Source organism: Ursus maritimus, unplaced genomic scaffold (assembly GCF_017311325.1).
Source record: "Ursus maritimus isolate PB19 unplaced genomic scaffold, ASM1731132v1 scaffold_9, whole genome shotgun sequence".
NCBI lineage: Eukaryota > Metazoa > Chordata > Mammalia > Carnivora > Ursidae > Ursus > Ursus maritimus.
The window spans coordinates 72,442,308-72,458,475 of NW_024427107.1; positions in this window are offsets into that span (position 1 = coordinate 72,442,308).

A 16,168-nucleotide genomic window follows, 5' to 3' on the forward strand; every position below is an offset into this window, starting at 1 on the left:
ATCAAGGGTGGCAGAGCCAGGCTCCCCCTGAAGGCCCCGGAGAAGGATTCTTCCTTGCTTCCCCCCTAGCTGCTGGTGGTTATTGGGAAGCCCTACAGTTCTTGATCTGCCGGTGCCCCACACCGATATTCGCCTCCTTCTTCATGTGGCTGTTACCCTGTGGGCTCCTCTGTCTCTTCACAAGGCCTACGTCCAAATGTCCCTCATTTTGTTTTATTTTTTTAATTTAAATTCAATTAGCAACATATAGAACATCACGAGTTTCCGAGGTAGAGTTCAATTATTTACCGGGTGCCAATCACACCCAGTGCTCATCACATCACGTGCCCTCCTTCATGCCCATCACCCGATTACCCCATCCCCCCACCCACCTCCCTTCCAGCAACCTTCAGTTTCTTTCCTAGAGTCAAGAGTCTCTCATGGGTTTTCTCTTTCTGATCACTTCCCATTCAGTTTTCCCTCCCTTCTTCTACCATTCTCTGCCCTGTTTCTTATATTCCACATATGAGCAAAACCATATAATTGTCTTTCTCTGTTTGACTTATTTTGCTCAGCATAATACCGTCTACTTCTATCCACGTCGATGTAAATGGTGGGTATTCATCCTTTCTGATGGCTGAGTACTATTCCATTGTATATATGAACCATATCTTCTTTATCCATTCATCTGTCGATGGATATCTGTGCTCTTTCCACAGTTTAGCTATTGTGGACATTGTTGCTATGAACACTGGGGTGCAGGTGCCCCTTCAGATCATTACTTTTGTATCTTTGGGGTAAATACCTAGTAGTGCAATTGCTGGGTCATAGGGTAGCTCTATTTTTAACTTCTTGAAGAATCTCCATACTGTTTTCCAGGAGAAAGAACAGCAAATAAAGCTTAAACCAAGCAGGAGGAGAGAAATAATAGAGATTAGAGCAGAAATCAATGAAATAGAAACCAAAAGAACAGTAGATCAGATCAACAAAACTAGGAGCTGGTTCTTGGAAATAATTAATAAGATCAATAAACCCCTAGCCAGGCTTACCAAAAAGAAAAGAAAAAAGACCCAAATTAATAAAATCATGAATGAAAGAGGAGAGATTACGACCAACACTAAGGAAATTCCAACAATTTTAAGAACATATTATGAGCAACTATATGTCAACAAATTAGGCCATCTGGAAGAAACGGATCCATTCCTAGAGACTATAAACTACTAAAATAGAAAACCCGAGCAGACCCATAACCAGCAAGGAAATTGAAGCAGTCATCAAAAATCTCCCAACAAATAAGAGTCCAGGGCCAGATGGCTTCCCAAGGGAATTCTACCAAACATTTAAAGAACTAATACCTATTCTTCTGAAACTGTATCAAAAAATAGAAATGGAAGGGAAACTTCCAAACTCGTTCTATCAGGCCAGCATTACCTTGATCCCAAAACCAAATGCCCCTCATTTTAGAAGAGCATAAGTCATTGGATTGAAGCCCACCTTAATTCACTATGATCTCATCTTCATTTGATGGTATTTACCAAGAGCCTATTTCCAAATAGGGCCCATTCCATTACACAGGGGAGGGGGTAGGATATCGAGATAGCTTTATAGAAACACAACTCAATCCACAACATCTAGTATTGCCAAGTCTTGTGTTAGGCCCCAGCACGGGCCGGATGAGTGTACACATTCAAGGTACATTCAATCCACGAGGTTCTCCAAACCAGCTCTTTGTTTCTGTCCACTTAGAATCCCCAGGCTTAGCTGCCTGGGTCTCGGGCTTTCTCTTTCCTCTAAAGCAAAACTTCCCAGGATTCTTTTTATTTTATATTTTTTGAATGACCACAATATCTGTGTCTAATCCCCAGGAAATAGGAAATTTCGTACAGTGGGCGATCTGTGCAAACATTTGCCGGGATGAGGCCGAGCTGCTGGCTCAGGGTTTAATAAGAAAGACACAGGAAAGGAATTGAATTAAAGGCAAGAAGAATAGTCCTGTGTCTTAGGTTCTCTTAGGAGAAAAAAAAAAAAAGATTTCAATCATTTTCAGGGGAATCCTTACTTCCAACTCAACAGCTCTACTCGATTCTCCCTCCAGAAACCGCCGGAGTCAACAGATGCCCAGAGAAGTGAGTTACAGTAAGGGCTGGCAACCTTTCTGGAAAGAGCTTTCTGGGCCATCGGGTCTTTGTCACAACCCTTAATGACGCCAGTCTGCCATGGTGGTGGGAAAGCAGTCGCAGACTGTGTGTAAAGGCAGGACAGGGCTATGCTCCACTGAAGGCTTATTTATGAAAACAGGTGCGGGGCTAGATTTGAGGACGGGAAAGCGCTCTGAGCAGAGCCGGGAACAGGTGGCTGAGCTATGTGAGCTGGCTGCAGCTGGCACACATCCCGCCATGGGAGGCTCCACTCCTCCGACTGCCCCTTCTGCACATTCTGGAAGAAACTCCGCTTTCATACCGACCTGCGCTCCATCTCCCATTTGCCCTCCTTATGGGTCCTGGGCCATAGAGCACAACCCCAACTTTCTCGCACCCAGGAACCCTTTGAATATTTATTATATCCTCCTAAGTCTCCTCTCCTCCAAGCAAAACACTCTGAAGTTCTTATGATTATTCCTTGGTCAGCACGGTTTTCATTTCTTTTCCCCTTTCAGGTCACCCTTTGCTTTGTGGGATGTTGGCACAAACTGTGTTTGGGCTGTTACCTCACAAACTCACCTGCAGGACCAGGAGACTGGCTTCTGGGAGATGTAGGCTCCTCACTGGGGGACAGGAGAAGAACGCTGCTCTCAGGGGCTTTCTGCCAACCGGAAATGGAAGCTATTTACCCCAAGGGGGCCTGCCATTCTTATGGCCCTGGGTAAACGATTAGTATCTCATCTTGGGATGCCAGAGGGAATGGTCAGGGCAGCTGAGGAGGGATGTGACTCCTAGGGCATGCTTAACCCCAGGCATGGTGCGGGGAGCGGGAGGGGTCCGGCCTGGCTGGTAGAAATGGCCTTCACAGTCATGATACAGACCCAGAGGAGTTGAAGCCAGGCAAGTGGGGGATCCCTGCTGCGTCCACCTGTCTGTGTCTATCAGGGCATGTTTGGAATGTATCATTGAGCCATGCAGACGTGCAAGAAGACAGCAAAGCCTGGAACAGAAAATCGGGGCATCGGGGACTCTATCAGCTAAGGAGACATTCTCCTGGCCATCCTTCCTTCAAAGGAATAAAGCAAAATCTCAACCTTACCCTCCTCTTTGGGAAGTCTTAAACTGTCTTGTGTCTCCTCAACTCTGCTAATTCTTATTTTAATGAGTTCCATTTGCAAAGTGCGCTTGATTAGAAGGATCTAGAAGGGTCCGGGCTAGGTTGGCACTGGAGAAGGCCTTGGGTATCTCTCTGTTCGTGTCTCTGTCTTTCTGTGTCTCTGCCTCTCTCTCTCTCTCTCTCTGTGTCTTCCCATCCCCCTTTTCCACACAGATCTGACAGGTGCAAAACCATTTATTTCATTTTTAAAGAAATCAAAATTCCTCGCTCCCCCTTCCCCCTCTGTTAAAACAGAGGCTTGGCGAGCCACCTGTCCAGATTCTGGAGGAAGCGCCGGGACTGAATTCTGCTTCGCATGATTTTAACAGTTGGTGCCTTGTAACGCTAACACTCTCAGAACAGGGCTGGCTCTGGCTGATACAAACTGCCCTATTTCTCCAAAAGAAATGAAGGAGTGACCACCCCCCGCTTTGCCCCACCCCGCGCCGAAGGAAAGAAAGCATTAAACCACCCCAAGGTTAAGTCTAGTAAACACCGAACTCCATTCGCCTGGTGCTCCAACTTTGGGTTTATCCTCCTCGTGTCCCTCTCTTGGTAGATGAAGTTGATGAAAGGATTCGAATTTCATGTATTTCTTTGGTCATTTAAAAATATGAGTTGAGTATCTACTGTGTGCCCACCCCCATGCCAGGTGCTAGAGATAAAAATATGAAAATATGAGCTTTGGCTCATACAATGTGATGGTTGAATTTAGGTGATAGATGCATAAACACAAATTGTAATATGACAAGGTATTAATTAAGGTCGGTGTTTGTGATATCGGCACCATAGGGGAACAAGCCCTTATTATTGGCAGGGATGGGGAAACGGGCATGCATGGCTCCATGAAGGAAGCAGTGTTTGAGCGGAGTTTCCTGAGCAGAAATGCTTGTCAATACTTAAAATGAGCATCAAATCTGAGCACCCCTGACCTGGGGATCTTTCACGATTCAACGGTGTTCTCAGGGGATGCCTTTCATGGAAAATGAAAACCATCCTGGCTCCTGGCTGGTCTCCTGATTAGCACTCTGTGGACATGCTGTGGGGTCTGATGATTAATCTAGATTATCCTCGTGCATTCCTGATACTTACTGAGAACCCACAATGCCAGGCGCTGCGGTAGGAAGTGGAGACACCCTGACAGCAGTTTGGCTTCTCTAGAAGCAGATGCTGAGGCTGAGTGTGGGGTCCAAGATGTTTATTTGGGACCAACACATCTGGAAGGAAGAGGGGAGGAAGAATTTGACTTAAGAGGCAGACAGGATGAAGCTTCCATCCACCTCGGGACTGTTAACATCTGGGATCAGATAATTCTTTGCTGGGGTGGCAGTCCTGTGCATTTAACAGCATTGCTGGCCTTCACTCCCTCGATGCCGGCAGCACCTCCTTAAGTTATGATGACCAAAAATGGCTCCAGAAATTGCCAAATGTCCCAGCAGGGAGACTACGCACATCCTTGGTTCAGAGCCATGGGATGTTGGTCTCTGGAGCAAGAATCGTCCATAAGATTTGCTCCAGGGTGGGCTGAAATGTCCAGGGCTACGCAGCCTGTCCCTCTCCATCACTGGCAAGGAGTGACCTGGAAAGGAGCTGACAGAGGTCTCAGCCACACTCCCCATGGCCAAGCAGCATATCCCGCTTTCTGAAAAGGGAACACGTGTGGTCCCTCTCCTGTCCACCACAGTCCATGCTTGTATTCCTCAGCTCCTCTCAGCTCCTTCAGGGCCCCAGCTTGCCTGTCATCTCAAGAGACCATTTGGAAGAAGGAGGTTAGCGGGATGGGCCACAGCCCCTGCCATGGCAGTTGGCCTGAGGGTCACAGTTGATACTCATTCCCCTCCCCCGCTCTCTATTCTGAGTATCCCTCATCCTCAATGACCACCCCACCCCAGCTGGTCACGGGCGACCAAATGTGCTGCCCACAGCTCCACTCATTGCGAGGGATGTCTCTTGTTAAGGTCCTTCCAGGCCACCGCTCGGTGGGGCCGTGGTCCATGTGTGTCTCGTACCCACATAACAACTGACTCATCCATTCCAAGCTCAGACTTTTTCCATCCCCTACTGCTGACCATACAGCATCCCTCACACAGGCATGGGCGTGAGGGGCACGATGGGGAAGTCTCCCTGGTGTGACAGCGACAGTGCCATGACAGTCTACACCACCTGTTCGTCCTCTCTTGGGATGCATTACTACCATCTCCTGAGACATTGCTGCTCATTTCAACCAGCCTAATGACTCTGTGGTTGCGACTGAACCCAGCTCAAGACAGGCAGTTCCAGCCAGATGGTCACACGGTGTCTCCTGGTCATCGTTCTGTCTCTACCAAGGACCAGTGACACGCAGGAGTTCTTAAAAGACACGGGATTCTCTACTGTAGACAACATGGCCTTTGGCTAAAATCCGATGTCCTGCTGGGGATCTGCCCCTGGAACATGCCACGGGCTGCATGTGGCCTCTCTTCCCATCATGACACCCGGCAGCACTGGCTCTGGGAGTCATTTGGCCCATGAGGCACAGCTCCTTGCACGGAAGCCTGGACCTGCCACAGATGCCCTTTGTGCTCTGTCCCCACTCAGGTCCCTCAGTCTGCACATCAAAGTAGCATCTGCAGGTGGCTGGTGCCCCAACAAGAACCTGGAGAGTCCCCCCCCCCCCCAGATCCTGTACTTCCTTATTCGGGGACGGAGGTGCAAGTTAAAGTCATTTTTACTTGTAGGTGGTGCCCAGGCATACCCCTGCCACTATTTGACCTGTAGACATTATATGATTTGGGTATTTATCCTGTTCACAGCTACACGATTATACCAAAGGATGTGTGCGAATCTGAGCGCTGTCCTTGGTGCCCAGGCGTCAAGAGCACCCCTGGGGTTCATGAGAAGGTTCTGAGGTCACCAGGGCACTAAGCACTCACGAGATCGCCAAAACAGCCCACAGAGGGGCCTCATCTCCCACGTGGCTGCTTCTGCGGGCTCCCTTACCTGCCCTGATGATGTGCTCTCCTCGTGTCAGAGGATGTGGGTTGCTATGGTGACAATGAATGAACTTGGAGGGTCTGTGAAACTGGGGTAACTGGGAAGAAAGAATTTTAACCAATATACATCGTTTTCCATATTATTCCTTTCAATGTACCTGGAAAGTCACAACCCATCACCAACACAGGCCCCAGGGGAGGCCACAAAGGCGGAAGGTGGACACAGGACTCTGGGGGACACATCAGCCTTGTCTTCATTTGGTAATTCTGGTGAACCCTGGGGTTCCGGGCTGGGATTCTAGTAAAGCGAAGTCCCTTAAGAGTACACAGTCTTTTGAGAAGTACAAAGTAAGTTAGCAGCTGCTAACTCTATTCTCCCCACAGGTCACCTGCTGTGAGGCTGGCCGGGGAGGCATCACCACCCTTCCCACCATCTCACACAGGAAGGAACAGAGGCTCAGAGAGGGACAGTGACATGCCCGAGACTATACGGTCGGTCAGTATGGTGCTGGGGCCATTCCCCGGGTCCCCAGGTTGACCACCAGATGCGCGTCTGACCACCAGGCCATGTGGCAGGTAGCTTAGGCCCGGAGCCGGGACCAGAAGCCTGTCCACCTTGGCACCGTCCTTCTCCCTGCAACGCGGAAGCAGCGAGGACATGGCCCGATGCCTTCCTTAGCACGATCCTGAGGCAATCAGCTGCAAAAGAGGAGGAAGGAGCAGGCCGGCACAAGCCCCCTCCGGCTTCAGAGAGCGTGATCCGCTGTCATCCCAAGGAAAAGCAGTGGGGAAGGCAGAGACTGTGTTATTAACGGCCAGGCCGGAGAGCGGGGCTCAGGAGGGAGACCGCTCGAGGGCAGGAAGCTCGCGACAGCACTGAGATGCCCCCTGCCTGGGAACTGTGAGATGGGGACAGTCCAGCACTGGACCTGTAAGGCCCCTCCTAGACGCCAGCCTGGCAAGTCTGAAGGACAGAAGAGACGGCAGGTCCAGAGAGACGAGTGGCTGGGCCGCGGTCACACGCCTGTGGGAACACACAGTAAGTGGAAGGAGAGACGGATCTCCAGGTTCCCAGGCCGCGCATCCTCCACCGCAGCCCAGCGCATCTCAAGGGGCCCTCAGCCCTTGGCCGCTCAGTTGTCCTCACGCTCCTGTCCTTCCTCCAGCGCCATGCTTCCCTTTGCTGGCAGTGTGGCACTTATGGGCATTGTGCCGGCCTCCACTGGCCCCATCGCCACTGGCCCCTTCGGCTGGCTCTGGGCCCCGCACCCCTAACTCCGGTAGGTTCGGAACACCTGCTCTGCTCCGAGCCATGCAGGCTGGTACACGGCTCATCTCTCGCTCCTCTCCTGCTCCCCTCACCTGTCCTTGCAGCTTGTAACTGTGACACTCTGTGTGACTGTAGCTTTCCTTCCCTGGCCCCTGTCGCCTTGGACACTTGGCCTGCCTCACCCGGCCGGCCTCCTCCCCCACGCGCACCCTCCTCTCAGCTCATAGACGCCATCCCGTCCAGTGCGCACTCTCTCATTTAACCAGGATTGGCGGAGGGCCGACTCTGCGGCGGGCAATGGACAAAGCCTGTCTTCACGAAGCTGGCATCCCAAAGGTGTGGGCACAGACAACCAACAAGCAAACAAATCCAGTGTGTCAAAATGCTAAACATGTTACCTGGGGGGAAACGGGCACACGTGTGCACACTTCCTTGCACACGTCCTTGCACACACATGGGGACCTATGCACAGAAGAGGGGTGAGGAATGCCTGGAGTGAAAGGTTGACATTTTAAACATTTTGGTCATGACAAACCTTAGGAAAGGGGCATTTGAACAGACCCTGAAGGAGGTCAGGCAGGGACCCATGCAGCACCTGGGGAGCTCATTCGAGGCCAAAGAGAGAGAAAGTGCAAAGGCCCTGTGGTAGGAATTGCTTGCTGTGACCAAGGCACACAGGAGGCCTGTGGGGTTAGTGTGAGAGGGACCCACATGGAGACTGCAGGGAAAGGAGGCCTGGGGGGGCCGCGGGGAGGGGATTGAGACCCAGTTCCAGAGGCTGGTGCAGGGCAGGGGAAAGAACTTGGCTCTTCCCCTGAGTGAGGCGGCAAGCATCAGAGGGATTGGAGGTCAGATCTGGCGCGATCTGAGTCAGGCTCTGAAAGGATACCCTGGCTGCTGTTTGCTGACCTGTGGGAGGACAGAGATACCGGGCAGAAGCCCGACAGCCCCCGGATATGGGAGGGAGGAACCAGGCCACCACGGCGCAGGTGGTGAGACACAGTCAGATTCAGACAGGCTAAGAAGGTGATGCTGGGACAATCTGCCACACTCTGGGGTGAGTGGAGGAGAAGCAACAAGGGTTTGGCCTAAAGCCTTTGGAGAACAGAGGCACCACTCCCGAAGATGGAGGGTACGCTAGAAGCAGGTTTCATAGGGGGAAATACGGAGTGGCTTTGACACCATCCAAACAGCACATAGTCACAAAGCATTCGCTGTTTCAGAGCGTTTTTATCCCTCAGTCTTTCATGGGATTTTGTCCTTACCACAATCCTGTACAGCATGGGGGAGTACACATGTTTCTAAATATATCGGGGCACTTTTCGGAAAGGGGGCAGATACATTTCAGAGGGCAGTTGCCAAGGCGATCGCTTTTATCTTGTCACTCTCCTTATTGTGAAATTATAGAAGTTTATTTCTCTCTCCCAGAACAGTGCTGAGCTAAATGTTCCCAGGCAATCTACTGTTCTCAAGAGCTGGTGCCCGTCTCTGTGTCAGAAACGGTGTCCCCACTTTTACCTGGAGGGAGAAAGGGACGGGCAGGGCGTGCTCCTTTCCTGGTCGGGGCACGAGGAGGGAGGGCACACAGCGCCTCTGGGCCAGCAGGCATCACACAGCCTCTCCTCGCTGTGATGTTGGCAGCCACTGGCCCCGTTCCTAGCTACACTTGGAACGGGCTACTTCTAGAAGAAGATGGGATGGGCATGGGGGATCAGTTAGCAGCCTAAACCACACTCTCCCCCACTCCCACCGAATTTAGAACATGACCTCGGCAAGGTGGCAAATCCCCCCATTACGGATCTGCCTGCCAATGTCATGAAGGTAATACTTTACTGATTTTTTTTTCTCCCCAGCAAAGGGTTGGTAAAGGGAAAATTACGTTGTATAATGTCCTAGAGAACCTTCTGGATCTCTTGCTCCAAAATTTCAGCCTCCGCACAGTGTATAAAGATCATTTTAGGCTCTATTGATCTTTCCAGTTCCATCTAATCCAATTGCCAATTAGAAAGCCCAGTATAAGACAATCACTGCAAACAGCATAGCAGGTGGAGAAGGGGGAAAATGGAGGAGTATTTGTAATGTAATGTTTTGCCGTGTGTGTGTGTGTGTGTGTGTGTGTGTGTGTGTGTGTGTGTGTGCTGGAACCTCTTGCTGGCCTTCTTACCTCTTGGTAAAAGTTCCTCAAATCACCCGGGACCCATGCAGCATGGGCAAACCTGCCCCTCCCAGCCCCAACAGGCAGACTACTGTGAGCTTCTTCCTCAACTGGGAAAGGAAGAGCATCCTTCAAGTGACTTCTGCCATTCAACCTCCCTCCCTGCTTCCTCTCCTATCCAGCCCCTCCCCTGACCATCTCCGGAAAAATACCCACGTCTGTCCCTTTTATTCTGCAGTCGAGTTCTATCCCCAAAAAGGAGGAAGCAAAGCTGAGGCTTTGAGGGCTAAGAATCTGCAGGACAGGAGAACAGAAGGCATTCCGGCCTCTCAGAACAGAGGATGACGGGTGTCTGAGGTGTGCCCCACCTGAGCTTCCGTGATGCTTTAAATTCGATGCCCAATTGTTTGGGCCCATTGAACACTTCCTCCTTCTCCTTCCCTCTTAGACCAACCCCCACCCGAGAAGCTCAACAGGACTCTATTTCTGGGCATTCTTGAGGCCGCTTGGATCTCTGCAGAGGAAAAGCTGCGCTGGTGGCCGATTGTGCACTGAGTGTGACAGAGCGCGGGCCACACACCAGCTGGAGCACCTGCAGAGTGCACGCTGAGCGACACTTCTCCCCCCACCGCACCAGCTGCAGGCATGAGCACCACGCGCCTGGAGCGTGTGAGTTGGGATGGAGTGGCGTTGGAGTCAGGGTTGGTGCAAAGGGGTATTGGGCAGGGACGGGGCCCCCGACCCACAGCGGTGGAAGAGATGGCAGCACAGTGGCACAGCTGGCAGAGGGTCTGAACCTGCTTTCTGCCTCTGCCACCTCCACCCACCTGCCCCTCCCCTGCTCCTCTGTAAGCCTGCGCCCTCTTCCTCTGTCTGCGTCTGCCATTGGCTTATAACCTCTGCTCTCGTCCCCTCACCCAAATGGCCCCCTCTCCCTGCCAGGGCTAGTCAAGTGGGACTGGCTACCTATTTCACGGGGCCAGTGTAAAATGAGAATGCAGGGCCCCCATTCAGATCGTGTGAAGTATTCCGAGACGGCTTCCTGAGGATAGTGAGTGCAGTGCGGGACACTTGCACGTGCTAGGCGCCCACGGTTAACAAAGTTCCCTGGGGACAGGACATCTTCATCGCTGTCCCCCAGCACCAAGCGCAGCGCCTGGCCCAGGACAGGGGCTTTGTAAATATTTATTGAACTGAACGGATCCTACAAATCCTCATCCGGGTCACTTCTCTCTTACCTGGTTTCTACCTGGATTCCTCTTCGCAACAGCAATGAAGGGAAGTGTGAGGCACCTGGTGCAAAATCACTGTTCCGGAAATGCTAGCTGCCATTGGATAAAATGAAAGTAGCAGTAGCTCCCTCTTCCTCAGGGCCCGCAACGTGCCAGGCACTTGTTGAGTGCTTTCCGTAGATACTAACTCACGTGGCAGGTCCACCATAATGTCCATGGTACAAAATTGAACTTGTGTGTACGGCCAGTGAGTGACGGCACCAAGATTTAAATGCAAGCAGCTGGGGCCCGGGGTCTGTGCTCTCAGCCAGTAAGCTACTGCCTTTCCGGCAACATGGTGGGAGCCAGGGCCTCCAGACCCGGCTTGCTGCCTGCAGAGCTCCAAGCCTCATGTCTTTATTTACTCATGATACATTTTAATTATTTAAAAAATTTTTTCAAATTAATTTTTCAAATTGTGGAAATAGGCACATAACATAAAATTTTATCATCTTAACCATTTCAGTGGTGTTAAGTATATTCACAAAGTTGTGTGGCCGATCTCCGGAAAGCATTTCATTTTGCAAAACCGAAACTCTGTACCCATTAAATACCTCTTAGCTTTTCCGTTCCCCCACCCAAGGGCAACCACCATTCTACTTTGTACCTCTATGAATTTGACTACTCAAGGTGCCTCATATACGTGGAATCTTACAGAATTTGTCTTGTTGTGATGGGCTGATTTCATTTAGCAAAATGTCCTCAAGGCTTATCCATGTTGTAGCAGGAGTCAGAACTACCTTCGTTTTTCAAGCTGAATGATATTCCGTTGTACGGATAACGCCATTCACCTGTCGAATACTTGGGGTATGCCTGCCTCTTGGCTACCGTGCATAATGCTACTATGAGCATGGGTGTTTGTACACGTGTTGGTTCAGTTTCCCAGACGTGGAAATGCTGGATCATATGGTGATTCTGATCGAGTTTCACATGTTGAAACATCCTTGCATGCCCGGAATAAATCACACTTGGTCCTTCTAATGGTAACACTATCTAATTTTGCTGACTGTGTATGGTGTGCTGCTTTTAACATTACTGGCAATTGATGAATGTTATTTCTACTATTAGCAGTAACGTTATTATTATTTATACCTTATGGGACACACATGATACCTAATAGCAATTGATATCGTACTATTGCAAAGAAGGTTTGATCCTCTTGGTTACAAAGAAGAGAATTCAGTATTATCTTTATTTGATAGAGGAGGAACCTGTGAGACGAGAAAGGTGAAGTCACTTTCCCCGGGGTCAGCAGGGAGGGCTGCCATATAGATATGGGTCACTGACCAAGCCCCTTCTGTGAGGCCCTGACAAAGCCAGGCAGAAGCTGTTGAGTATATGGCATGCAAGGGGACAGACTTCAGCAAGGAAAATTATAGCTCTGTGATTGTCAGAACTGCCTAGCGACAGAACGGACCCCACCTGGCAGTGTGCCCTCCACTCTAGAAGGTTCGCCTGCAAAGCTGAGATGCTCTCTGCCAAAGGCAAGGCTGTGAGGGAAGTGGTTCAAACATCAGACAGGGATTGGAAATAAGCACACATTATTGAAAAGCCCCTTTAGCTTCTAAGATTTTATTTTTCGTGGTTCTTTTGCACACTAAACACTAAAAATAAGCAACATTTGGGAATGACCACGATGTTCTGAAGGTGCACCTGTGTTCCTAAGAAGTGTTACTTAAGAGAAAATTCTAGAATCTAAAGACAATTCGTCCACTCTGGATATTCTTAAGGACAGCAGCTTTGTCTTACACATTTATCTCTTAGGAGCATAGGATGTGGCCCATGAATAAATATTTGCTGGTTGAAAGGACAATGGAACGAATGCGTGAATGCATGAAATATGAAATGGCTTCCCCTGCTTCCAAAGTAATTTCAAAGGGGCATTTGTAGCTAGTTAGGGAAGGAGAGGCCATAGAGATCCTTGAGTCCAGCTCCTCCCTTTGATACAAGGGACTCAGTGGCCGGCACAGTGAAGAAGCTTGCCCGAGGTCACCTGGGAATGTCGTGTTCCTCACCTTCCTGGCTATGGCTTATTACCAGCTAACACCGAAGTCGCCCCCATATTCCAAGATCTCCTGTAAGCAACAACAACCAACCAGAGTTTCTGTGGGATTACTGAATATCGTTACGGAGAGCTTGCTCTAGGGTACGTGACTATTTCAGTTTCATGGCAAAGATAGAATTCACAAATAGTATCACCTACTTTGGAAGCATTTTTAGGGCTTCATCTGCCACAGAGGTCCCCCGGAGAGCCCACCCAAGTCTCGCATGCTGTCATGTGCCAGTTTCTGAAATTACGTGGACACTTTTCTCTGGGTCCTTACAGGACTATGCCTCCCTCTGCTATGACAGGCCTGACACTGCGTTTAAGACGCAAGGGGGCTTGTGCTGCCTTCCTCACTAAAGCACACGACGTTTCAGGCTGAGGCTCTGGTGGTGCCCGTCCCGACCACAAGCCGGGTCCGTGAAACAGGCTCAGGAGTTAGGCTGGACTCACACCCCAGACGCCACGGCGCTCCAGGCCTTCGCCCTACAATCAAGGACCCTGAGGACAAGGCAGTCTAAATGAGCTGCTCAGGGTTACTTTGCCGTGTCTTGGCAGGGCCGGCCCTCCAGTGATTCCCCACACTTAAACGACAAAGACAGTGACTTCACCAGACAGGCCTCTGCCAGTCACAGAGTTGCTGTGTTTCCGCATCAGGTGGCCCCACGATGACTTTACGGTGATGATGAATCAGACAAAACCGCTCCCAATGCTCACGGTGCCCGAGTGGAGTTGAGGAGAAACCCTGCTCAGACTTTGCTCCCTGACCCTCTGTTCCCCTGAAGCCCCGGCCCCTCCAACAAGAAAGCAGGAGCCCTTCTCCGAGGCATGCACCGAACCTCCTCCTCTGCGCAAAACCGCGTGCCCACCCCCCAATCTCTTTCCTCTTCCCTTGCTCTGCATTCAGTTATCCCGGACTCCTGTTTAGAAACAAACCTCCAGAGAACATTCTCCCCACCGTCCCCGTTAACTTTATTTTGTGCACAGAACTTTTGCGTTTTTGAAGATTGTCTTAAATGCCTCCATGAATTGTCTGTAAGTTTATTAAGAACCTATCCTCTACTTAGGCATAAAAATGAAATCTTATTAATTTTCTTGCAGAAAAGGTCAGAAAATGACCATCTCCTGGGGATTCCATACCTTGACCATGTTGCTGCTTCAATCCCTGTCTTACACTCTATCTTCTATAGCTGGAGATCCAGAGTGAGACCCTTGCTGTGTCCTGGACCCCGAGTGGGGCAAGAAGGGACAAGCAGCCTGTCCTTTCCATATGCATCCACGACAACGGTCACATCGTTTTTGATGAGGAACAAAAACCCTCCCCAAGCTTTTCACATGCATACATATTGTGTACTGATAGGACTGGCCAAACACCCCGAAAAGAGAGGCACTGAACTTGTAGCCGAAGGAAGAAAAGGAGACAGAGAAAGAATACATTTTACTTCACTGCTCCCCCTACCTTTCCCCAGATGAGTCCCAGAAGGGAATCCCAGGAGGGAAAGCCAGGACGAGGGAATCGGGGATAAAGGCGGGCACCTCAGATTTAAACCATTAAGCCACATTGGGCCACAAAGGCACAGAAACCACGATCCCTCCCTCTTCTGCTTTCCTCCCTCCGCATGTGCCCTCCGGGATGTTATCTGGGACATCAACGGACTAGCAAAGGAGGGATTTTGCACGCTGACTTCAGAAATTCCTCTTAGGGGAATGGGACTCCTTTTATTATACAGGGAGATATAAAAATGCATACAAATAGGCAGTTTTATTGCTTGATTTGAGCATTACATTTTACTAGCAGAGCAGGTGGGTTTTGTCACACCCCATTACCGGCTCTTAGCAGTGGGCATCAGAGAGCTGGTGCCCATGAGGAGCAGGGACCCTGGGGGAGCCTCTCGGAGCCACGCTGCTTCTCCGAAAGCTCGTCCAGCTCTGCAGGACCTACAGCACACGGTGAGCCAGGAGGGCAGGGTCTGCTTCTCACATACCCATCCTGATCTGTATTTTCTGCTTTTAATTCTGGTTGCAGTGTTCTCCCTTCTGCCCTGAGCTGCTCTTATAGGCTTCTGCCCGCTGAGTTCCCCCCTGGCCCGATGGATTTCTGTGTGATCCGCCTAGGCAATGAATTGGCAGGCAGGTGGGGAAACGTTACAAAATGAATGGTCACTGAGAACTCCATCAGGAGCTGGAGCCAGAGCTCGACAGAGTAATTTATCACCAGAAACAACAGCACTAGGACTTAGTGACAGGTGTCCCTGGATGCTGGCTCCTGTCCTGGGGGTGCCTGTAAGCTATCCCAGCCCCTGCAAGACAGATATCTACGGTCATAGAAGATGTGGGGAGTGATTGCACGGTATGAGGGAGTACGAGCCATGAAGCCAGGCTAACCTGGCTTCAGTCTGACCCTTCCACTTATGAGGTGAGCTTTGAGCGAGTTGCAAAAGGTCCCCAAACCTCAGTTTCTCCATCTGTAAAATGGGTATCACAGCACTTTGTTTCGTGAGGTATACGTGAGTTTGCAGAGATATGTACGTAGCTGGTGATAAATAATCTGCTGAATGAGTCGCTGAATATAAATCACCTTTTCCAATGACTGGTCCATCATTTATGCTTTTAATAAATGAATAAGTGAATGACTATAAATTTCCTACCATAGCGCATGGCATATAGTCTGCTGTTAAAAATAAAGTTAATTCTTGGGGTGCCTGGGTGGCTCAGTCAGTTAAGCCAGCTCTTGATTTCGGCTCAGGTCATGATCTTAGATGTTGTGGCATCAAGCCCTGTGTCATGCTCCACGCCCAGTGGGGAGTCTGTTGGAAAATTCTCTTTCTGCCCCTCCCCCCATGTGCATGCTCTCTCTCTCTCAAATAAATAAATAAATTTTAAAAAAATATAAAGTTGGTTCTCTCGTCCACCAAGATTTCATCCCCTCCCACCTGTTGGCTTTCATGATTTGTACCTGCTGGCCCAGAGAGGTGAGATGATCTTGTCAAAGTGACAGAGAGACGGTGAGCCAGAACTCCCACCTACTGCCCCCATCCCTCTGCCCCATATGACTTCAGCTAGCTCACCCCCCACACTACTTCCAGAGTCATGGAGACCAGTTGTCCAGTTTCTCCCACAGAGATCTTCCACACCCACTGGGGTAACACTGAGCCGGGTCCTCCAACCCTGTGTCTGCTC